The 23,284-nt window shown below is 45.7% G+C and overlaps 11 non-coding genes and 4 pseudogenes across 11 annotated transcripts; all 15 read left to right on the top strand.

The window, feature by feature from the left end:
- Positions 1-603: 603 nt before the first annotated feature.
- On the top strand, positions 604-766 carry LOC134993413 (U1 spliceosomal RNA). Its single transcript, XR_010197217.1, has one exon. It is a non-coding gene; the product is annotated as a U1 spliceosomal RNA (small nuclear RNA).
- A 152-nt stretch (positions 767-918) lies between these two features.
- LOC134993419 (U1 spliceosomal RNA) lies at positions 919-1,060 on the top strand (annotated as a pseudogene).
- A 692-nt stretch (positions 1,061-1,752) lies between these two features.
- Positions 1,753-1,916, top strand: LOC134993424 (U1 spliceosomal RNA). The gene has a single exon (XR_010197223.1). It is a non-coding gene; the product is annotated as a U1 spliceosomal RNA (small nuclear RNA).
- A 152-nt stretch (positions 1,917-2,068) lies between these two features.
- LOC134993416 (U1 spliceosomal RNA) lies at positions 2,069-2,204 on the top strand (annotated as a pseudogene).
- Positions 2,205-2,902: 698 nt separating this feature from the next.
- LOC134993421 (U1 spliceosomal RNA) lies at positions 2,903-3,066 on the top strand. The gene has a single exon (XR_010197221.1). It is a non-coding gene; the product is annotated as a U1 spliceosomal RNA (small nuclear RNA).
- Positions 3,067-3,218: 152 nt separating this feature from the next.
- LOC134993417 (U1 spliceosomal RNA) lies at positions 3,219-3,372 on the top strand (annotated as a pseudogene).
- Positions 3,373-4,027: 655 nt separating this feature from the next.
- On the top strand, positions 4,028-4,191 carry LOC134993425 (U1 spliceosomal RNA). The gene has a single exon (XR_010197224.1). It is a non-coding gene; the product is annotated as a U1 spliceosomal RNA (small nuclear RNA).
- A 152-nt stretch (positions 4,192-4,343) lies between these two features.
- LOC134993418 (U1 spliceosomal RNA) lies at positions 4,344-4,506 on the top strand. The gene has a single exon (XR_010197220.1). It is a non-coding gene; the product is annotated as a U1 spliceosomal RNA (small nuclear RNA).
- Positions 4,507-5,177: 671 nt separating this feature from the next.
- On the top strand, positions 5,178-5,341 carry LOC134993411 (U1 spliceosomal RNA). Its single transcript, XR_010197215.1, has one exon. It is a non-coding gene; the product is annotated as a U1 spliceosomal RNA (small nuclear RNA).
- Positions 5,342-17,928: 12,587 nt separating this feature from the next.
- LOC134993414 (U1 spliceosomal RNA) lies at positions 17,929-18,085 on the top strand. Its single transcript, XR_010197218.1, has one exon. It is a non-coding gene; the product is annotated as a U1 spliceosomal RNA (small nuclear RNA).
- A 671-nt stretch (positions 18,086-18,756) lies between these two features.
- Positions 18,757-18,920, top strand: LOC134993412 (U1 spliceosomal RNA). The gene has a single exon (XR_010197216.1). It is a non-coding gene; the product is annotated as a U1 spliceosomal RNA (small nuclear RNA).
- Positions 18,921-19,072: 152 nt separating this feature from the next.
- LOC134993420 (U1 spliceosomal RNA) lies at positions 19,073-19,214 on the top strand (annotated as a pseudogene).
- Positions 19,215-19,906: 692 nt separating this feature from the next.
- On the top strand, positions 19,907-20,070 carry LOC134993410 (U1 spliceosomal RNA). The gene has a single exon (XR_010197214.1). It is a non-coding gene; the product is annotated as a U1 spliceosomal RNA (small nuclear RNA).
- A 152-nt stretch (positions 20,071-20,222) lies between these two features.
- Positions 20,223-20,385, top strand: LOC134993415 (U1 spliceosomal RNA). The gene has a single exon (XR_010197219.1). It is a non-coding gene; the product is annotated as a U1 spliceosomal RNA (small nuclear RNA).
- Positions 20,386-21,028: 643 nt separating this feature from the next.
- LOC134993423 (U1 spliceosomal RNA) lies at positions 21,029-21,192 on the top strand. Its single transcript, XR_010197222.1, has one exon. It is a non-coding gene; the product is annotated as a U1 spliceosomal RNA (small nuclear RNA).
- Positions 21,193-23,284: the final 2,092 nt, after the last annotated feature.

Raw genomic sequence — 23,284 nt, 5'->3', positions numbered from 1 at the left:
CCCTTCTATGCCCTTGCGCACTATCCTGACTTCTCCCGTCTGCTTACTTTGTGCCTTCCAACGCACAATGCGAACTACAGGTAGTGCTGCAGGGCCCACACCCTTTTAGTTGCCTTACAGAGCAGCTCTGGAGCTGTTACAGTGCCCAGCTGCTGCAAGAAATCAGCTGGAATGCTTCAGGTGCTGGGGCATAGCCAACATGAGCCCCACACCGAAGGAGGGTGGAGGTGTTTAATGCGAATTAGGGGTCATCCAAGGGCCGCAAAAGGCCGCCATGCCCTGCACATCCCTTTTTTCTTTTCATATGCAGACGAGGGTTGAAGCCAACTTTGACCCACTGCTTGGATGGCATCACCATATGCAAATCCATCTGCTGCAGGCCTTCCCCCAGGAATGCTAGCACTAGTTGTTGCATTTGGTTTGTTGTTTGGGGGTGCTTCAGTATTAGGCAGCCTTCTGCCCTCCCATGTTCATCTGAAAATATGTGTTCTCCCTGCAGTTGTTGTCCCCAGATGAGAGTTCCCTTGTGCTGCCTCAGTTGAATCGCCTTTACTTGACAGAGATGTGCCTGAGCAGCGGCCCTCCCCAGCCCTATCCCAAATCATACTTATTTTGCATAGGAGATATCATGGTCATGAAGATTGTTCTCCCAGGGTGAGGTTCATTCATTGCATTCTGGGTATGATGACCCCTGTGATTTCCCCAAATGTGGGAAACTCGACTGCATTATTTGTGGTAGTGGGGGACTGTGTTGTGCTTTCCTCTGGTCAGCTCTGGTAAAAGTCAGATTTCTTTGTCTCAGATCTTCCTCTAGCCTTGTTCTTCTTTCGAGAGTTCCCTTGTGCTGCCTCAGTTGGATCTCCTTCACTTGACAGGGGGGTGCCCGAGCAGCGACCCTCCCCAGCTCTAGCCCAACTCCTACTTACCTGCCAGGTGAGATACTATGATCATGTAGGTGCTTCTCCCAGGGCAAGCCTCACCCATTGCACTCTGGGTGTGCTGCCCCTTTGATTTCCCCAAATGTGGGAAACTTGACTGCATAATTTGTGTTTCCCCTGGTCGGCTCTCATATAATTCAGATCTCTTTGTCTCAGGTCTCTCTTCAGCCTAGTTTGCTGTCTGTTTCCACTTCTCTTTTCTTGAGCCGCTCCCTTCTATGCCCTTGCGCACTATCCTGACTTCTCCCATCTGCTTACTTTGTGCCTTCCAAAGCACAATGCAAACTACAGGTAGCGCTGCAGGGCCCACACCCTTTTACTTGCCTTACAGAGCAGCTCTGGAGCTGTTACAGTGCCCAGCTGCTGCAAGAAATCAGCTTGAATGCTTCAGGGGCTGGGGCATAGCCAACATGAGCCCCACACCGAAGGAGGGTGGAGGTGTTTAATGCGAACTAGGGGTCATCCAAGCGCCGCAAAAGGCCGCCATGCCCTGCACGCCCCTTTTCTCTTTTCATATGCAGATGAGGGTTGAAGCCAACTTTGACCCACTGCTTGGATGACATCACCATATGCAAATCCATCTGCTGCAGGCCTTCCCCCAGGAATGCTTGTACTAGTAGTTGCATTTGGTTTGTTGTTTGGGGGTGCTTCAGTATTAGGCAGCCTTCTGCCCTCCCATGTTCATCTGAAAATATGTGTTCTCCCTGCAGTTGTTGTCCCCAGATGAGAGTTCCCTTGTGCTGCCTCAGTTGAATCTCCTTTACTTGACAGAGATGTGCCTGAGCAGCGGCCCTCCCCAGCCCTATCCCAAATCATACTTATTTTGCATAGGAGATACCATGGTCATGAAGATTGTTCTCCCAGGGTGAGGTTCATTCATTGCATTCTGGGTATGCTGACCCCTGTGATTTCCCCAAATGTGGGAAACTCTACTGCATTATTTGTGGTAGAGGGGGACTGTGTTTGTGCTTTCCTCTGGTCAGCTCTGGTAAAAGTCAGATTTCTTTGTCTCAGATCTTCCTCTAGCCTTGTTCCTCTTTCGAGAGTTCCCTTGTGCTGCCTCAGTTGGATCTCCTTCACTTGACAGGGGGGTGCACGAGCAGCGACCCTCCCCAGCTCTAGCCCAACTCCTACTTACCTGCCAGGTGAGATACTATGATCATGAAGGTGCTTCTCCCAGGGCAAGGCTCACCCATTGCACCCTGGGTGTGCTGCTCCTGCAATTTCCCCAAATGTGGGACACTTGACTGCATAATTTGTGTTTCCCCTTGTCGGCTCTCGTATAATTCAGATCTCTTTGTCTCAGGTCTCTCTCCAGCCTAGTTTGCTGTCTGTTTCCACTTCTCTTTTCTTGAGCCGCTCCCTTCTATGCCCTTGTGCACTATCCTGACTTCTCCCGTCTGCTTACTTTGTGCCTTCCAATGCACAATGCAAACTACAGGTAGTGCTGCAGGGCCCACACCCTTTTACTTGCCTTACAGAGCAGCTCTGGAGCTGTTACAGTGCCCAGCTGCTGCAAGAAATCAGCTTGAATGCTTCAGGGGCTGGGGCATAGCCAACATGAGCCCCACACCGAAGGAGGGTGGAGGTGTTTAATGCGAACTAGGGGTCATCCAAGCGCCGCAAAAGGCCGCCATGCCCTGCACGCCCCTTTTCTCTTTTCATATGCAGACGAGGGTTGAAGCCAACTTTGACCCACTGCTTGGATGGCATTACCATATGCAAATCAATCTGCTGCAGGCCTTCCCCCAGGAATGCTTGCACTAGTTGTTGCATTTGGTTTGTTGTTTGGGGGTGCTTCAGTATTAGGCAGCCTTCTGCCCTCCCATGTTCATCTGAAAATATGTGTTCTCCCTGCAGTTGTTGTCCCCAGATGAGAGTTCCCTTGTGCTGCCTCAGTTGAATCTCCTTTACTTGACAGAGATGTGCCTGAGCAGCGGCCCTCCCCAGCCCTATCCCAAATCATACTTATTTTGCATAGGAGATACCATGGTCATGAAGATTGTTCTCCCAGGGTGAGGTTCATTCATTGCATTCTGGGTATGCTGACCCCTGTGATTTCCCCAAATGTGGGAAACTCGACTGCATTATTTGTGGTAGTGGGGGACTGTGTTTGTGCTTTCCTCTGGTCAGCTCTGGTAAAAGTCAGATTTCTTTGTCTCAGATCTTCCTCTAGCCTTGTTCTTCTTTCGAGAGTTCCCTTGTGCTGCCTCAGTTGGATCTCCTTCACTTGACAGGGGGGTGCACGAGCAGCGACCCTCCCCAGCTCTAGCCCAACTCCTATTTACCTGCCAGGTGAGATACTATGATCAGGAAGGTGCTTCTCCCAGGGCAAGGCTCACCCATTGCACTCTGGGTGTGCTGCTCCTGCGATTTCCCCAAATGTGGGACACTTGACTGCATAATTTGTGTTTCCTCTGGTCGGCTCTCATATAATTTAGATCTCTTTGTCTCAGGTCTTTCTCCAGCCTAGTTTGCTGTCTGTTTCCACTTCTCTTTTCTTGAGCCGCTCCCTTCTATGCCCTTGCGCACTATCCTGACCTCTCCTGTCTGCTTACTTTGTGCCTTCCAACGCACAATGCATACTACAGGTAGTGCTGCAGGGCCCACACCCTTTTACATGCTTTACAGAGCAACTCTGGAGCTGTTACAGTGCCCAGCTGCTGCAAGAAATCATCTTGAATGCTTCAGGGGCTGGGGCATAGCCAACATGAGCCCCACACCGAAGGAGGGTTCATCCAAGCGCCACAAAAGGACGCCATGCCCTGCACATCCCTTTTTTCTTTTCATATGCAGACGAGGGTTGAAGCCAACTTTGACCCACTGCTTGGATGACATCACCATATGCAAATCCATCTGCTGCAGGCCTTCCCCCAGGAATGCTTGCACTAGTTGTTGCATTTGGTTTGTTGTTTGGGGGTGCTTCAGTATTAGGCAGCCTTCTGCCCTCCCATGTTCATCTGAAAATATGTGTTCTCCCTGCAGTTGTTGTCCCCAGATGAGAGTTCCCTTGTGCTGCCTCAGTTGAATCTCCTTTACTTGACAGAGATGTGCCTGAGCAGCGGCCCTCCCCAGCCCTATCCCAAATCATACTTATTTTGCATAGGAGATACCATGGTCATGAAGATTGTTCTCCCAGGGTGAGGTTCATTCATTGCATTCTGGGTATGCTGACCCCTGTGATTTCCCCAAATGTGGGAAACTCGACTGCATTATTTGTGGTAGTGGGGGACTGTGTTTGTGCTTTCTTCTGGTCAACTCTGGTAAAAGTCAGATTTCTTTGTCTCAGATCTTCCTCTAGCCTTGTTCTTCTTTCGAGAGTTCCCTTGTGCTGCCTCAGTTGGATCTCCTTCACTTGACAGGGGGGTGCCCGAGCAGCGACCCTCCCCAGCTCTAGCCCAACTCCTACTTACCTGCCAGGTGAGATACTATGATCAGGAAGGTGCTTCTCCCAGGGCAAAGCTCACCCATTGCACTCTGGGTGTGCTGCTCCTGCGATTTCCCCAAATGTGGGACACTTCACTGCATAATTTGTGTTTCCTCTGGTCGGCTCTCGTATAATTCAGATCTCTTTGTCTCAGGTCTCTCTCCAGCCTAGTTTGCTGTCTGTTTCCACTTCTCTTTTCTTGAGCCGCTCCCTTCTATGCCCTTGCGCACTATCCTGACTTCTCCCGTCTGCTTACTTTGTGCCTTCCAACGCACAATGCGAACTACAGGTAGTGCTGCAGGGCCCACACCCTTTTACTTGCCTTACAGAGCAGCTCTGGAGCTGTTACAGTGCCCAGCTGCTGCAAGAAATCAGCTTGAATGCTTCAGGTGCTGGGGCATAGCCAACATGAGCCCCACACCTAAGGAGGGTGGAGGTGTTTAATGCGAATTAGGGGTCATGCAAGCGCCGCAAAAGGCCGCCATGCCCTGCACATCCCTTTTTTCTTTTCATATGCAGACGAGGGTTGAAGCCAACTTTGACCCACTGCTTGGATGACATCACCATATGCAAATCCATCTGCTGCAGGCCTTCCCCCAGGAATGCTTGCACTAGTTATTGCATTTGGTTTGTTGTTTGGGGGTGCTTCAGTATTAGGCAGCCTTCTGCCCTCCCATGTTCATCTGAAAATATGTGTTCTCCCTGCAGTTGTTGTCCCCAGATGAGAGTTCCCTTGTGCTGCCTCAGTTGAATCTCCTTTACTTGACAGAGATGTGCCTGAGCAGCGGCCCTCCCCAGCCCTATCCCAAATCATACTTATTTTGCATAGGAGATACCATGGTCATGAAGATTGTTCTCCCAGGGTGAGGTTCATTCATTGCATTCTGGGTATGCTGACCCCTGTGATTTCCCCAAATGTGGGAAACTCAACTGCATTATTTGTGGTAGTGGGGAACTGTGTTTGTGCTTTCTTCTGGTCAACTCTAGTAAAAATCAGATTTCTTTGTCTCAGATCTTCCTCTAGCCTTGTTCCTCTTTCGAGAGTTCCCTTGTGCTGCCTCAGTTGGATCTCCTTCACTTGACAGGGGGGTACCCGAGCAGCGACCTGATAAAGCTAAATATTTATCGTATATAAAACACTTTAAGAGGTCTAAGAACACTATACGCTATCTACGTAAGAAGTACCGTAAGGGTACGCAAGTTGTGTAGCGATCGCTCAACCGTAGTCGAGACGCTCAAGCGTCACGTTCGCTTACGGCCCAGTGATCACAGGCAGGCACGCTATTGGCTGCCGACTAACGTAATGATTCGCTATAGCGTAGCGTACGCTCGGGACCACGAGGAGATCACCAGCGGTGCAGACGCTTACAACGTTTAAACCTTTATCTCTATACCTTTAACGATGAGATACACAGTATACCTTAGTGTAGAGACAGAGTGTAAGTGCAACCTGGTGTAACCTGATTAACTACAAAGCTGCTTGAGCGTCACCGGCGCTCAGAGAATACTTAACACTATAAAGAATACACAGATACCTGGGCTTAGGGTCCGAAACCTATTATATGTATTATGACTATTATACTTGCAAAAAGAATCACAGTACAAAGCATACACTACAATATAACATAAACCAACTAACCAGATAAACTACACAGGAAATACAATACAATACAATTAAAGGAAAATACGAGAGAAAGAGAAGAGAGAGAGAGAGATAGAGAGAGAGAGATGGCTCACAGTAAGACAATATGATTACGGAGAAAACTTACGCACAAGGGGAACGATCGCATGCGCCTCGATATCCAGCTCCCGATTATCAGCAATGAGAACCGTTGAAGAGAGAGAGAACTGGATACGGTCGGCCTGCCTATTTATGCCCCACACACAATACAATTCAATGGTCCCTACAATCTCATTGTTCATTGGACACAGGAATTCGGCTTCGCATTATAACAAAAGGTCATAGGTTGATTCATACAGGTGGGCTGTGACTATTTCCAACTGCTCAGGTGGGAGGGAAACTGGGTATCCCGCCGCATGGGTAATAAAGTGCAAATAAAGTAAATGTTCATAAACTTCTTATGTCCATAACTATTCGCACGAGCGATTGATCTGCTTCAAACCAACACCGGAATATTTCTAATTAAATATTCTTCCGATGGATACTAAACACCACTGTATTACTCCTGTCTGACCCTTCGTATCAAACAAAGAGGGATTCCTCTGTTCATAAACATTCTATATTAACCAAACTTTCAGAATCTATCAAAGGGACCATGATCTACAAAATACATTATTAGTGAAAATATGTTACGATTGAGTCGCACGCTACAACCACATAAACTCTACCGTAAATACGCATACCATGCGCCTGCGGGTGCCCGCGACTGTGAGTATGCGCACGTACGGGAGAGCGTACGCATGCGCAGCACGGACCTGGGTGAGGTGCAAATATGGTAGTGTGCATAGAGATATTTTTCTGACTTTGACAGTCCACCCTTTGGCAGTCAATAATAACTGCCACTTCCTGAAAACATTTCAAAAGGAGAAAAATATATGTTAGGGGTTAATTCATTTCCATGGTTGGGTAAGGGAGGAGAGAGGAGTAGGTGTGAAGAGGGTATGACCTAGTGAGATAGCAGAAGCATGTGTGTATGAATCCATGTTTGGGGGGTCATGTATCATCGTGCCGTACGTGTTGTAAATCAAGCTTCGAGGTATTGCGAAGTATACATTTGAATTCCTTCTTATCCCGTGGTACGGGTCTGTGGATGGGCTGTCAAACTTTACCGAGCTCTTTTCGGATTTTGAACAAAATGGGGAGCACATTTTAGTTGATGATACATGAATGGGGGAATATGTGATTGCTGATATCTGTGCCTGTATTCCCTATACTATGTGTGTCATTACCTGAGGGTTGTAGAAATGAAGAAAAGACATAATTACGGTAAATGCGGTGGTATTCTATGTCAGGTTAATGTATATCTGTCGGTTGAAGTTTTGTTCGGTATCAGTTGAAAGTCGTCTTCTTTGCGCTGTGTTGCCCATTAGGGGTGAGCAAAAAGCTTTGTCAATGCCATTAGATTTACAAAAAATGTTGGGCTAGCGTAAGTTTAAGAATTCTAGGGAAACTGGGGATCCCTGGCAAAGTTCATCAAATGTCCATATCTCAAGTGGTCAAAACTTCTTCTTTGGTCTATCCGTTGTCTGTATAGCGTCTCGTCAACTTCCTCGTCCAAGTGGGTCTTTTTATCTTGGAGAAAAACCAGAAAAACAGGTGAAAGAAACGGACCGTAGAAATCGCATTTTCATCACATCATTGTTTCTATCATTGGGTCATAAATCAAATCCAGGTTAATTACAGTTTCCTCACTCCTCAAACTCATTACCTTAGTACGACGATTGCACCTCATTAAAGCCTGACCGCATCTAAATATCAAGCCAATGGTTATGATAACACCTAAGATACATAGGAGAAACTTCCCAACATCCATTATGACTCCTTGAGCCCAGTCTCCCAAACCGGAGAACCAATTTCGCGGGTTCAACCATGACACCCAACCAGTCAGCTCATTACCTACAGCAGCAAGAGTGAGATTGTGTTTTCGGCGAAATTCCCACTTCAATTGGAGAATATCGTCCATCTTTTGGTCTATGACCTCGACCGGATCCTCGGTGCTATTCGTGATATACGTGCAACACTTCACGCTGTACTGTGTTGCCAATGTAACACAATATCCGCCTGTCACTGCTGTGAGGTAATTAAGAACCATTCTATGCTGCACCAGTTCTGTTTTATAAGCTTGAAGTTCCCTTCCCGTATATCTAAATGTGTCATCATACATTTCAGTGATATTGTCTAACAAATTTGCGAGCGCCAATATGTATTTATAATTTAGCACTCCTCTAGCGGTGCGGGTGAAATCTAACGCGATTAAGAATTGAATCCCGGTGGATTCACTTATCAGATCAGAGGCCGGATGCTCTGTCTTCTCTATCAGGTGTCTTTTAACAACGTGCTCGTAGTGGGTGTGAGTATAAGGAGCTTGGGCACCACGATGTATGTCCTTCATTTTGTCATGTGTTACAGTCATTACTTCAGGCAATACTTTTCCAATATAACACAATCCTTCAGAGTTTGGGGCAAGCCACTTGTACGCCTTTCTCCCGCATATGAAATATGCATCATCGGGGAGAACATATGGGACGGAGAAGGACATAACCATATTACACACCTTCCAGGTGAAATCTCCTAACCCTAATTCTTCCATCTGCTTAATACACGTATCAGGTTGTACGATATGTGCACAGTATCCTGGTGATACTTCTCCAACTCTCGTAATCCTATTTCCTAAGGTGTACCTATACCGGAAAGATTTTCCTCTACTGGCTATGTGGCGTACAAGCTCTGTATCTGTAGGCATTCTATCTGCTCTATGCGAAAAGGTCATGGTGTGGTTACTCCATGACACTTCCCAATTTCCCGGCTTTCTGGGATTGGAGATGTTGAAACATAATAGGGACCTATCCACATGGTATTGGTGGAGCTTCAAACTAGGAGGGCTGGAGATATTAAACCTCCTGTCCACCGGTCTCCCACCATTTAACTCAAGTACCTCCCCTATCGTTAAAGGAAATGGTACTAGCCCTGATTTGCTTTGACCTTGAGGTACTTGAGAGCATACCCAACAATCTGTTTTGTTTAACACATTACCCACTAAGGAGTGATAGTCACTCAATGGATGCCGGTCCATATGGATATTAAAACTGGATTGGCATTTCTTAATGCACCCATCTTCAATGACATTGTTACAGAGCCTACAGATACAGTTTTCTTCAGCTAACAATCCGTCACAATTTCTTCTATGGTCAATGCTATCGGATCGTTTTCTGATACTCGCCTTTGCTTGTTGGTTAGGTTGATCCTGGAAAACTACGCCTCCATCTTTATCATCAGAACCCATTCCAGAACCTCTATCGACCTCCATGGTACTCTCGCCGGAACAGACTGCTCTGGTCAACATCATGGTCAACAGGAAAATCCGGATCACAGTCTCTTGGGGCAAGTCCATCTTATAGGAGGAAATGGAGAAGAATGAGAAGGAGGAAAAAGAAATTTGAGGGAGAGGGGATGGGAAGTGGAGGAAAATAATAAAAGGGAGTGGGGAGTCGACAACAGCTCTCGGTCTTCAAGGCTCAGGTGCCGCCTCAGTCCTCCTGGAACAGACACTCCAGTGATACAACCTCTACCGTCTGTTTCTTATCACGGGACTTCTCTGGATCAGCAACCTTCTTGCAGTGGGATGAATGGACCCAAGTCTCTCTCTCAGCAACCTTCAATGCCGTAGTGCTAGTCAATAAGACCTGGTATGGTCCTTCCCATCTGTCAATAAGGCAACCTGAGCGTAGAAAATTCCGTATCATTACATAATCCCCAGGTTCAATGTCATGACAATTACTATCTGGTAAATCAGGAATCACTAACTTCAGATTATCATTTTGATTCCTCAACTGTTTACTCATGTTAATCAAGTACTTTACAGTTACTTCATTGTTACATTTCAAATCATCCTGAGGGTTAATCATGGCATGCGGTTGTCGACCAAACAAGATTTCAAAGGGAGACAGATTAAGAGGGGACCTGGGAGTGGTTCTGATACTGTACAATACAATGGGTAAAGCTTCTGGCCATGTCAATCCTGTCTCTGCCATCACTTTACTCAATTTATTTTTAATAGTGCTGTTCACTCTTTCGACCTTCGCACTCGCCTGTGGACGGTACGGAGTGTGCAGCTTGCTATCAATTCCCATCAACTTACACATTCCTTGAAAGACATCACCTGTAAAATGGGTACCCCTATCACTTTCGATTATTCTAGGGATACCATATCTACATACAAATTCCTGCACAATTTTCTTAGCAGTAAACATAGCGGTATTTGTTGTCGCTGGAAATGCTTCGACCCAATTTGAGAAAACATCTATACAAACAAGTACATATTTCAAATTCCGACAAGGGGGTAATTGTATAAAGTCAATTTGTATTACCTGGAAAGGGCCGCCGGCAGGTGGGATATGGGATGGTTCTGTAGGTATTGCCTTTCCAATATTCTTTCTCAAACAGGTAAGGCATGACATTGCTCTTTTACTCGCATGAGAGGAGAATCCTGGGGCGCACCAGTATGCTCTTACCAATTTGCACATTCCTTCCTTGCCTAGATGAGTCAGCCCGTGAGCTGCTTCAGCCAGACATGGAAGATATGCTCTGGGGGCCACTGGTTTACCATGTCCATCCGTCCAGAGTCCTGAGGACTCCTGGCCACATCCCTTTGCCTTCCAGACTGCCCTTTCCTGTGTGGAACACAAATTTTGCATTTCACACAACTTCTGTGTGTTAATGGTATTAAATACCATTAATTGTGTGGTGTCTGTCTGTATGGGGGTAGCAGCTGCTAACTTAGCAGCTTCGTCTGCTCGGCTGTTACCAAGTGATACCGGGTCTTGGCTATATGTGTGTGCTTTACATTTGATAACAGCCACTCTGTCGGGTTCCTGTATCGCTGTTAGAAGCCTTTTTATGTGAGCTGCATGCGCTACCGGTGTACCAGCGGCCGTCATGAAATTTCTGAGGCGCCATAGGGCTCCGAAATCATGGACTACCCCGAATGCGTATCTAGAATCGGTGTAGATATTGGCTGACTTACCCTTAGCCAATTCACATGCTCTGGTTAGGGCGACCAGTTCAGCAACCTGGGCTGAGTGAGGTGGGCCTAGCGGTTCCGCTTCTATGGTGTCTTGGTCATCTACGACTGCGTATCCAGTACACAAGTCTCCCGAGTCTGACTGTCTATGACAACTACCGTCCGTGTAGAACGTGAGTTCTGCATCTTCCAGTGGGTTGTCACTGATGTCAGGCCTTGCGGTAAAATTTTGGGTCAAATATTCCATACAATCATGTGTATCTTCCTTTGTATTAAATCCTCCTTCCCCATCACTCTCACCTTCCACCCTTTGTGCCTGACCAGGCACACCTGGGAGATACGTTGCAGGATTTAATGCACTGCATCTCCTTATGGTGATGTTTACGGGGGCCATTAGTGCCAATTCCCATCTTGTAAATCTCGCTGATGAGACGTGTCTGGTTTGGGCAGAATTCAATAAGGCTGATACTGCATGTGGCGTATGGATTGTGAGGTTGTGGCCTAGCACGACGTCTTCGCTTTTTGTCACTAGCAATGCTATTGCAGCAACGCTTCGCAAGCATGTGGGGAGGGATCGCGCTACCGTGTCTAGCTGAGCGCTGTAGTATGCAACTGGCCTACTGGCATCACCGTGTTTTTGGGTTAGTACACCTGCCGCGCAACCAGCACTTTCTGTTCCGTATAGTTCAAAGGGTTTCCCATAGTCTGGCATACCTAGTGCTGGTGCCTGCGTTAGGCACTGTTTGAGTCTCTCAAATGCTGTTTCGGACTCGTCTGTATGCGAAATCCTATCAGGTTTGTTTGAGGAGACCATTTCCTGCAAAGGTAACGCCAAAATGGAAAACCCTGGGATCCAATTACGGCAATACCCACACATTCCTAAAAACGTTCTGATCTGTTGCTGGGTTTGTGGCAGAGTCATGTCTCTAATTGCTTGGATTCTATCAGCGGTCAGGTGTCTCAGTCCTTGTGTTAGACAGTGTCCCAAATATTTTACCTTAGTTTGGCATAATTGTAACTTGTCTTTGGACACCTTGTGTCCGGTGTCTGAAAGATGAAACAGGAGCTGTTTCGTATCCTTCAGAGATGCTTCCAGTGAATCTGAACACAGTAATAAATCGTCCACATACTGTATCAATACTGATCCACTGTCTGGTTGCAAAGACTGTAAACAATCATGCAAAGCCTGAGAAAATATACTTGGACTATCTATGAAACCTTGGGGTAATCGAGTCCACGTGTATTGGACTCCTCTGTATGTGAATGCAAACAAATATTGGCTGTCAGGGTGCAGAGGTACCGAAAAGAAAGCGGAGCAGAGGTCAATAACAGTGAAAAATTTGGCAGTGGGAGGGATTTGCATTAGGATGACAGCTGGATTTGGCACTACGGGGAACTGACTCTCAACTATTTTGTTAATCCCCCTTAGATCCTGCACTAGTCTGTAACCCCTCCCCCCACTCTTTTTCACAGGGAAGATGGGACTATTAGCAGTGCTGGACGTTCTTACCAGAATGCCCTGTTGTAGCAAGCGCTCTATTACTGGGTAAACTCCTAACTCCACCTCTGGCTTCAGAGGGTACTGTGGGATTTTTGGAGCTATCCTACCATCTTTTACTTGTACAACTACTGGAGCTACGTTTGCCATTAATCCAGTGTCTTGTCCGTCTTTTGTCCAAAGTGACTCTGGTATCTGAGATGTCATCTCTTCTATTTGGGATGGATTCCTATTTGTCATAATGGTATGTGACATTAATTTTGATGGGGAGTCTAACATGTCTCGCACTTCCTGAGCGTGTTTCTCAGGTATGTCCAAGAATACACCTTCAGGAGTACAATAAATGACGCACCCCATTTTACACAGTAAGTCTCTTCCCAGGAGATTGGTTGGTGCCGATGCAGCCAGCAAAAAGGAATGCTTGGTATGCAAAGGCCCTATTGTAATCTCGGCTGGTTTGCTAACAGGGTAGTGCTGGACTACTCCTGTTACTCCCATGGCTGGAATTGTCCTACCAGTGGTTCTCATGCCCACTGTCGAATTTATCACTGACCTGTGTCTACAAGAAAGTTTAAAGTTTTACCAGCTACATTAATTGCGATCTCGGGTTCACTTCCAAGATTGGCAATTAATTTTACTGGCTGCAGATTACAGATATGGCCACACCCCTATTGGGTATGGTGACCTCCCTGAATCCCGCTGGCAGCAACTACTTGTGAGGGAGATAGTTGGGAACTACCAGAGGCATGCCAGTCTCTGTTTGGGGGATATCTTTTTGTTTCCCCTGTATGTGGCTCATAACTCCGTTTCTGCGGACCTTGCTCCCAATGTCGTGTGTCGTGTCGTTGTCTAGGGGTTTGGTATGAGTTTCGTGGATTCTTTACTCTACAATCTCGTGCCATGTGTCCCTGTTTGTGACAAGAATAACAAGTAACCATACTTGACTTACCCACAGGATTTGGTGATACAAACAAAGGCTGCCTTGTGGTCAGAGCCTGTATACTTACTGACATTAATTTGTCACCTTGTTGTTCCCTGTGTCTGGTGATGTTTCTGTCGTGATCAATAGCAGCCTCTCTCAAAGTAGCCACAGACAGACCTCGCCAACATGGTTGCGTGGTCTGTACCCTAGTCTTCAATGACTCTTTTAAACCATCCATCAGTACCGATACTGCTACTTCCCGATGGTTTGAGTCTGTTTTAATGTCCTCTATGCCTGTGTATTTGGCATTTCTAATAATGCTCTGTGAAAATACTCTGCAGCTGTCTCTGACTCCTTCTGTTTAATGGAGAATATCTTATTCCATTTAGCTACTGCTGGGAAATACTCTTTTAACTGCAAGTTTATTCTTTTCACATTATCTTGGTTGTACACATCTGTAAGAGGTACATCATGACCTAGTCCGCAATCAGCTAAAAATTGAGTTGCGTCGACATTTGAGGGTAAACATGCTCTCAGCAATATCTGCCAGTCTTTATTGTTGGGCTCTACAGTGTTACCTAAGTCTCTGATGTATTTTTGACTGGCAACTAAGTCTTTTCTAGGGTCAGGAAATTCAGACACTATGGTCCTTAATTCCATTCGGGAAAATGGAGTGTACATGGCAATGTTCCTAATGGGAGTGGCTCCTGATGCGTCTGTTTTCCCATTTGGCACTGCTATTACTCTAACAGGTGTAATTCTAACAACCTCATTCTGTGTAGATTCTACAGGCTGTGGTGAAATAGTTTCAGCATAATGCATGGTGCCGTACTTACCAGTTGATACGACCTCACCTATCCCTCCGCTAGGGGCCTTTACTAATCTCGTGGGTGGAGCTGTGCCTACTGTGGTCTCTGCTATGGTGGCTGCTAGAGAGAGCGCTGAAATCGTTGCCGATTCATCCTCTTGATCACACTCCTGAGGAAAGTTCAAAACAGGGTACAACTTGCACGGGTTAATACTTGCATGGGTTAATGGGTTAACATTATCATTAACATTTACACAGTTACTAAGTGATTTTGTGTTACACCTTAGTGCGTCTTTCTCCGCAATCAACTTCTCTCCTGATATGTATGGTGGCGGCGGGGCCGTGGCAATCAGTTTTCTGTTAGAGCCAGATCCCGCCGCCTGAGCCAAACCTCTCTGTATCTCACCTTCCTGTTGCCACAACTGTAAATAATCATAATGCTGGATTCGTCTCTTTGTTGATTTTATGAGACATATCCTCCTCCTTAAATTTTGTAACACTTCTGAGCTGAAGCTCCCTACTCTTGGGAATTTCTCCCCGTCATGTACAGTCATTCTCTCCCATTCATCACATAAAGTTTCTGTGTGACTTCCATATTTCTCACACATTATATACCTGGCCGACCCAATTGGCCGGACCACTGAATCAACCCGAACCGAGGTTGATCGCCCCCTACCTGAACAAGTGGCCCCCATAGTTCGAAAGTGTTGCTTTATTTAGCCAACCCTTTACGCAAAACCAAATGCCAACAATAGGCTGACGGTGGCGGTTTACCGAGTACCCCACTCACTCGCCCACGCCGACCAATACGACCTGATCACACCGATATGGTGCTGGCGTACTCGACCTAGGGCCCCTGCGACCTGAACCTCTATTTACTGGAACCTGCGAGGGTTATCCGAAGAACACTTACTCTTTCCAGTAACTATTGGTTGCTGGATAGTTCCTGAGTGAGCAGCGAACTTCCCTTAAAATAAAAAAATTACACAAATCACGTTAGAGTGTACAGATAGCGTTTGTGACCCCTTTACTCTAATGGTATTAGGTCAGATTACTAACTACTGCACACACTTACGTGCGGTCCAGTCGTTCAGTACACAAACAACTAAGCTTATGTACGGAAAGACCAATGGAATCGAAACTTACGACTGCGAATTCCTTCAGCCAGAGCTTATATGGCCTATATGGGTGTTGCACCAACCCTTTTCGGTGTTGTGCCTGTGAACTGTATAGCAGACTTCCTTGTCAGCTGTACCTGGACCTCCTGGTCTGTTATGACCTCCTGGTCTTGTTACAGTATGACCTCCTGGTCTGCTATACTCTAATGCTCAAAATTGTATATTTAACCAGAGATGCCTCCCTAGCCACCGTGCACGTCACTTACACGCATGTACCTCACGAGTACTCGACTTTTCTTGTGGTTCAACCTTTAAAAATTGTAAAAACACTCACTCATCACATGTACACTTTTGTTTCTATTTCTATTTCTGCGCAGAAATTTTTCTTCAGATCAGGTGTGTTACCAATTAGGAGCAGGATCTGTTAACTAAATTTCGGACACCCAAAAATAGACTTGCGTTATTTCTCGCCTCGCGTTATTTATCGCTTTGCGTTAAAAATCAACTTATCGTGACTTGAGCTACGTGGGCGTAACCGGACGCTCCGTTGCGTAACGTACGCTGCGTGCGTCGGCCTTTGGATTGCGTACGCAAGTCTTTGTTAGAGACACGTATACGCAAAGCAAAGATCCACCGTAACACAATTTATACTTTTATCAATGTAGATGATCCTTGATCATCTACCACACAAACACACTGACTTCGCCTTATCTCCCAGGCGAAACTGTGTGTTTGTCTATCTTTTAACTATATTACCTTTACTCTTAAACTATGAAATAACGGCAACTCTCTTTTTAGCACTTCTATCAACTATAAAAACTGGCAGACAGGAGAGTGATATACGAAAATGAAAAAGAAAAAGAAATGCAGATATATATATGTGTGCGTGCGTGTGTACGCAAGACAGAAAAATAAACAGTTTTAAAAGACACTAGCGTTTTGTTCTTACCTCCGGTTCCCGGATTCCTTCAGCACTCTTTACCTAAGTGAAGCAGACGCTTATCCTGTCAGCACTACGAGGGATACAACCTCCCGCCCTTTGCTGAGGGATAATGTCTGCTGATCTACCTAGTGCAGATATGTGAAGGACGGGCGAGCCGCCAATTGATAAAGCTGAATATTTATCGTATATAAAACACTTTAAGAGGTCTAAGAACACTATACGCTATCTACGTAAGAAGTACCGTAAGGGTACGCAAGTTGTGTAGCGATCGCTCAACCGTAGTCGAGACGCTCAAGCGTCACGTTCGCTTACGGCCCAGTGATCACAGGCAGGCACGCTATTGGCTGCCGACTAACGTAATGATTCGCTATAGCGTAGCGTACGCTCGGGACCACGAGGAGATCACCAGCGGTGCAGACGCTTACAACGTTTAAACCTTTATCTCTATACCTTTAACGATGAGATACACAGTATACCTTAGTGTAGAGACAGAGTGTAAGTGCAACCTGGTGTAACCTGATTAACTACAAAGCTGCTTGAGCGTCACCGGCGCTCAGAGAATACTTAACACTATAAAGAATACACAGATACCTGGGCTTAGGGTCCGAAACCTATTATATGTATTATGACTATTATACTTGCAAAAAGAATCACAGTACAAAGCATACACTACAATATAACATAAACCAACTAACCAGATAAACTACACAGGAAATACAATACAATACAATTAAAGGAAAATACGAGAGAAAGAGTAGAGAGAGAGAGATAGAGAGAGAGAGAGATGGCTCACAGTAAGACAATATGATTACGGAGAAAACTTACGCACTAGGGGAACGATCGCATGCGCCTCGATATCCAGCTCCCGATTATCAGCAATGAGAACCGTTGAAGAGAGAGAGAACTGGATACGGTCGGCCTGCCTATTTATGCCCCACACACAATACAATTCAATGGTCCCTACAATCTCATTGTTCATTGGACACAGGAATTCGGCTTCGCATTATAACAAAAGGTCATAGGTTGATTCATACAGGTGGGCTGTGACTATTTCCAACTGCTCAGGTGGGAGGGAAACTGGGTTTCCCGCCGCATGGGTAATAAAGTGCAAATAAAGTAAATGTTCATAAACTTCTTATGTCCATAACTATTCGCACGAGCGATTGATCTGCTTCAAACCAACACCGGAATATTTCTAATTAAATATTCTTCCGATGGATACTAAACACCACTGTATTACTCCTGTCTGACCCTTCGTATCAAACAAAGAGGGATTCCTCTGTTCATAAACATTCTATATTAACCAAACTTTCAGAATCTATCAAAGGGACCATGATCTACAAAATACATTATTAGTGAAAATATGTTACGATTGAGTCGCACGCTACAACCACATAAACTCTACCGTAAATACGCATACCATGCGCCTGCGGGTGCCCGCGACTGTGAGTATGCGCACGTACGGGAGAGCGTACGCATGCGCAGCACGGACCTGGGTGAGGTGCAAATATGGTAGTGTGCATAGAGATATTTTTCTGACTTTGACAGACCCTTCGCAGCTCTAGCCCAACTCCTACTTACCTGCCAGGTGAGATACTATGATCATGTAGGTGCTTCTCCCAGGGCAAGGCTCACCCATTGCACTCTGGGTGTGCTGCCCCTGTGATTTCCCCAAATGTGGGAAACTTGACTGCATAATTTGTGTTTCCCCTGGTCAGCTCTCGTCAGATCTCTTTGTCTCAGGTCTCTCTCCAGCCTAGTTTGCTGTCTGTTTCAACTTCTCTTTTCTTGAGCCGCTCCCTTCTATGCCCTTGCGCACTATCTTGACTTCTCCCATCTGCTTACTTTGTGCCTTCCAACGCACAATGCGAACTACAGGTAGTGCTGCAGGGCCCACACCCTTTTACTTGCCTTACAGAGCAGCTCTGGAGCTATTACAGTGCCCAGCTGCTGCAAGTAATCAGCTTAAATGCTTCAGGGGCTGGGGCATAGCCAACATGAGCCCCACACCGAAGTAGGGTGGAGGTGTTTAATGCGAACTAGGGGTCATCCAAGCGCCGCAAAAGGCCGCCATGCCCTGCACGCCCCTTTTCTCTTTTCATATGCAGACGAGGGTTGAAGCCAACTTTGACCCACTGCTTGGATGACATCACCATATGCAAATCCATCTGCTGCAGGCCTTCCCCCAGGAATGCTTGTACTAGTTGTTGCATTTGGTTTGTTGTTTGGGGGTGCTTCAGTATTAGGCAGCCTTCTGCCCTCCCATGTTCATCTGAAAATATGTGTTCTCCCTGCAGTTGTTGTCCCCAGATGAGAGTTCCCTTGTGCTGCCTCAGTTGAATCTCCTTTACTTGACAGAGATGTGCCTGAGCAGCGGCCCTCCCCAGCCCTATCCCAAATCATACTTATTTTGCATAGGAGATATCATGGTCATGAAGATTGTTCTCCCAGGGTGAGGTTCATTCATTGCATTCTGGGTATGATGACCCCTGTGATTTCCCCAAATGTGGGAAACTCGACTGCATTATTTGTGGTAGTGGGGGACTGTGTTTGTGCTTTCCTCTGGTCAGCTCTGGTAAAAGTCAGATTTCTTTGTCTCAGATCTTCCTCTAGCCTTGTTCTTCTTTCGAGAGTTCCCTTGTGCTGCCTCAGTTGGATCTCCTTCACTTGACAGGGGGGTGCCCGAGCAGCGACCCTCCCCAGCTCTAGCCCAACTCCTACTTACCTGCCAGGTGAGATACGATGATCATGTAGGTGCTTCTCCCAGGGCAAGCCTCACCCATTGCACTCTGGGTGTGCTGCCCCTTTGATTTCCCCAAATGTGGGAAACTTGACTGCATAATTTGTGTTTCCCCTGGTCGGCTCTCATATAATTCAGATCTCTTTGTCTCAGGTCTCTCTTCAGCCTAGTTTGCTGTCTGTTTCCACTTCTCTTTTCTTGAGCCGCTCCCTTCTATGCCCTTGCGCACTATCCTGACTTCTCCCATCTGCTTACTTTGTGCCTTCCAACGCACAATGCGAACTACAGGTAGTGCTGCAGGGCCCACACCCTTTTACTTGCCTTACAGAGCAGCTCTGGAGCTGTTACAGTGCCCAGCTGCTGCAAGAAATCAGCTTGAATGCTTCAGGGGCTGGGGCATAGCCAACATGAGCCCCACACCGAAGGAGGGTGGAGGTGTTTAATGCGAACTAGGGGTCATCCAAGCGCCGCAAAAGGCCGCCATGCCCTGCACGCCCCTTTTCTCTTTTCATATGCAGACGAGGGTTGAAGCCAACTTTGACCCACTGCTTGGATGGCATTACCATATGCAAATCAATCTGCTGCAGGCCTTCCCCCAGGAATGCTTGCACTAGTTGTTGCATTTGGTTTGTTGTTTGGGGGTGCTTCAGTATTAGGCAGCCTTCTGCCCTCCCATGTTCATCTGAAAATATGTGTTCTCCCTGCAGTTGTTGTCCCCAGATGAGAGTTCCCTTGTGCTGCCTCAGTTGAATCTCCTTTACTTGACAGAGATGTGCCTGAGCAGCGGCCCTCCCCAGCCCTATCCCAAATCATACTTATTTTGCATAGGAGATACCATGGTCATGAAGATTGTTCTCCCAGGGTGAGGTTCATTCATTGCATTCTGGGTATGCTGACCCCTGTGATTTCCCCAAATGTGGGAAACTCGACTGCATTATTTGTGGTAGTGGGGGACTGTGTTTGTGCTTTCCTCTGGTCAGCTCTTGTAAAAGTCAGATTTCTTTGTCTCAGATCTTCCTCTAGCCTTGTTCTTCTTTCGAGAGTTCCCTTGTGCTGCCTCAGTTGGATCTCCTTCACTTGACAGGGGGGTGCACGAGCAGCGACCCTCCCCAGCTCTAGCCCAACTCCTATTTACCTGCCAGGTGAGATACTATGATCAGGAAGGTGCTTCTCCCAGGGCAAGGCTCACCCATTGCACTCTGGGTGTGCTGCTCCTGCGATTTCCCCAAATGTGGGACACTTGACTGCATAATTTGTGTTTCCTCTGGTCGGCTCTCATATAATTCAGATCTCTTTGTCTCAGGTCTTTCTCCAGCCTAGTTTGCTGTCTGTTTCCACTTCTCTTTTCTTGAGCCGCTCCCTTCTATGCCCTTGCGCACTATCCTGACCTCTCCCGTCTGCTTACTTTGTGCCTTCCAACGCACAATGCATACTACAGGTAGTGCTGCAGGGCCCACACCCTTTTACATGCTTTACAGAGCAACTCTGGAGCTGTTACAGTGCCCAGCTGCTGCAAGAAATCATCTTGAATGCTTCAGGGGCTGGGGCATAGCCAACATGAGCCCCACACCGAAGGAGGGTTCATCCAAGCGCCACAAAAGGACGCCATGCCCTGCACATCCCTTTTTTCTTTTCATATGCAGACGAGGGTTGAAGCCAACTTTGACCCACTGCTTGGATGACATCATATGCAAATCCATCTGCTGCAGGCCTTCCCCCAGGAATGCTTGCACTAGTTGTTGCATTTGGTTTGTTGTTTGGGGGTGCTTCAGTATTAGGCAGCCTTCTGCCCTCCCATGTTCATCTGAAAATATGTGTTCTCCCTGCAGTTGTTGTCCCCAGATGAGAGTTCCCTTGTGCTGCCTCAGTTGAATCTCCTTTACTTGACAGAGATGTGCCTGAGCAGCGGCCCTCCCCAGCCCTATCCCAAATCATACTTATTTTGCATAGGAGATACCATGGTCATGAAGATTGTTCTCCCAGGGTGAGGTTCATTCATTGCATTCTGGGTATGCTGACCCCTGTGATTTCCCCAAATGTGGGAAACTCGACTGCATTATTTGTGGTAGAGGGGGACTGTGTTTGTGCTTTCCTCTGGTCAGCTCTGGTAAAAGTCAGATTTCTTTGTCTCAGATCTTCCTCTTGCCTTGTTCCTCTTTCGAGAGTTCCCTTGTGCTGCCTCAGTTGGATCTCCTTCACTTGACTTTTTAAAGTTTTTCTAGGAAACGTTCTAGATGAATGCTTATTAGCCTTTGTCAGTATGTACTTTTTGCAAAGTGTCTCTGTGGCGCAATTGGTTAGTGTGTACGGCTATTAACCAAAAGGTTGGTGGTTAAATCCTACCCAGGGACGTAATTGACCTTGTGATCAGATTTTGGTGATATTTAAGTAGACAAGTCAAAATTTCAAACCCCCTCTTATTGTGTAGGGTACCTAGCCTTCTCTGATGTAATCAGAGTTAGATTTGATTCAGTGATTTTATAAAAACAGCTAGGAAGCACAATTTAGCAGTGGGTTGCAGAGAAAAAGAAATATGCTGGCAAAAAAATCCAATTGAGTGATTAAACAGCTCTTCATTTCTGGCTTTATTTTTATGCTAACAAATTTGTTCTCTGAAAAGTGTCCACAAAGCCAAGTCTCTGATTAACACCTTTGTAGGGATGGTTTTTCACATATTACTAAATTAAACTTGCTTCATTGTAAAGGCAGCAAGATGCATCCTCATTTCAATGTCTACTGAAATAATACAAGTTGACACCAGGAAACATTAACGCCACTGCATCCTTGCTGCTTTCTCATGTGGAAGTCTGTTTAATGTGAAAACAAGGTGATATCTAATTAGCACACAAGTAAGGAATTAAGAAAATCTTTATTTAAGGGTGAAGATGTTTCTCACAAAATCGTTGCCCCAATGCATCATTGAAATTCAAGCTGGAAAGATGATTTTAATATATCACTTGTACATTTTGTATTGCTCTTCTGGTGACAATGTAGTTTGTTTTTGTCAATTACCATTTTAATAATAGGGTAAAGAAAATTAAGTGGATTTTTGAAAGAAAACAATACTGTCAATATACTATTAAAACAAATTAAAATGGTAAAAGAAATTGTACTTTAAGTAAAAATAAAAGAGGCAAAATATCAATCCCAGTTTTGGATTACTTTAATTAACAAAAAAAAAATGCATATAGCAGAGGATAGTTTCAATCTGCCTACCTCTGGGTTATGGGCCCAGCATGCTTCCATTGCTGTACTCTGCTGCACATGTAAGTGCAAGAGATCCTGAAGCACTCACTCATCATGGGAAAGTACCAATGTGTTTCTTCGTTGGTTGATGGAAGAAACATCTTACAAAAACTCTCCAGATTATTGACTTTTTAAAGTTTTTCTAGGAAACGTTTTAGATGAATGCTTATTAGCCTTTGTCAGTATTTACTTCTGCAAAGTGTCTCTGTGGCGCAATCAGTTAGTGTGTACGGCTACTAACCAAAAGGTTGGTGGTTCAATCACACCCAGGGACGTAATTGACTTTGTGATCAGATTTTGGTGATCTTTAAGTAGACAAGTCAAAATTTCAAACCCCCTGTTATGGTGTAGGGTACCTGGCCTTCTCTGATGTAATCAGAGTTAGATTTGATTCAGTGATTTTATAAAAACAGCTAGGAAGCACAATTTAGCAGTGGGTTGCAGAGAAAAAGAAATATGCTGGCAAAAAAATCCAATTGAGTGATTAAACAGCTCTTCATTTTCTGGCTTTATTTTTATGCTAACAAATTTGTTCTCTGAAAAGTGTCCACAAAGCCAAGTCTCTGATTAACACCTTTGTAGGGATGGTTTTTCACCTATTACTAAATTAAACTTGCTTCATTGGAAAGGTAGCAAGATGCATCCTCATTTCAATGTCTACTGAAATAATACAGGTTGACACCAGGAAACATTAACGCCACTGCATCCTTGCTGCTTTCTCATGTGGAAGTCTGTTTAATGTGAAAACAAGGTGATATCTAATTAGCACACAGGTAAGGAATTAAGAAAATCTTTATTTAAGGGTGAAGATGTTTCTCACAAAATCGTTGCCCCAATGCATCATTGAAATTCAAGCTGGAAAGATGATTTTAATATATCACTTGTACATTTTGTATTGCTCTTCTGGTGACAATGTAGTTTGTTTTTGTCAATTACCATTTTA

The sequence above is a fragment of the Pseudophryne corroboree genome, unplaced genomic scaffold (genome assembly GCF_028390025.1).
Source record: "Pseudophryne corroboree isolate aPseCor3 unplaced genomic scaffold, aPseCor3.hap2 scaffold_1276, whole genome shotgun sequence".
Lineage (NCBI taxonomy): Eukaryota > Metazoa > Chordata > Amphibia > Anura > Myobatrachidae > Pseudophryne > Pseudophryne corroboree.
This window is presented reverse-complemented; position numbering and strand designations above follow the sequence as displayed.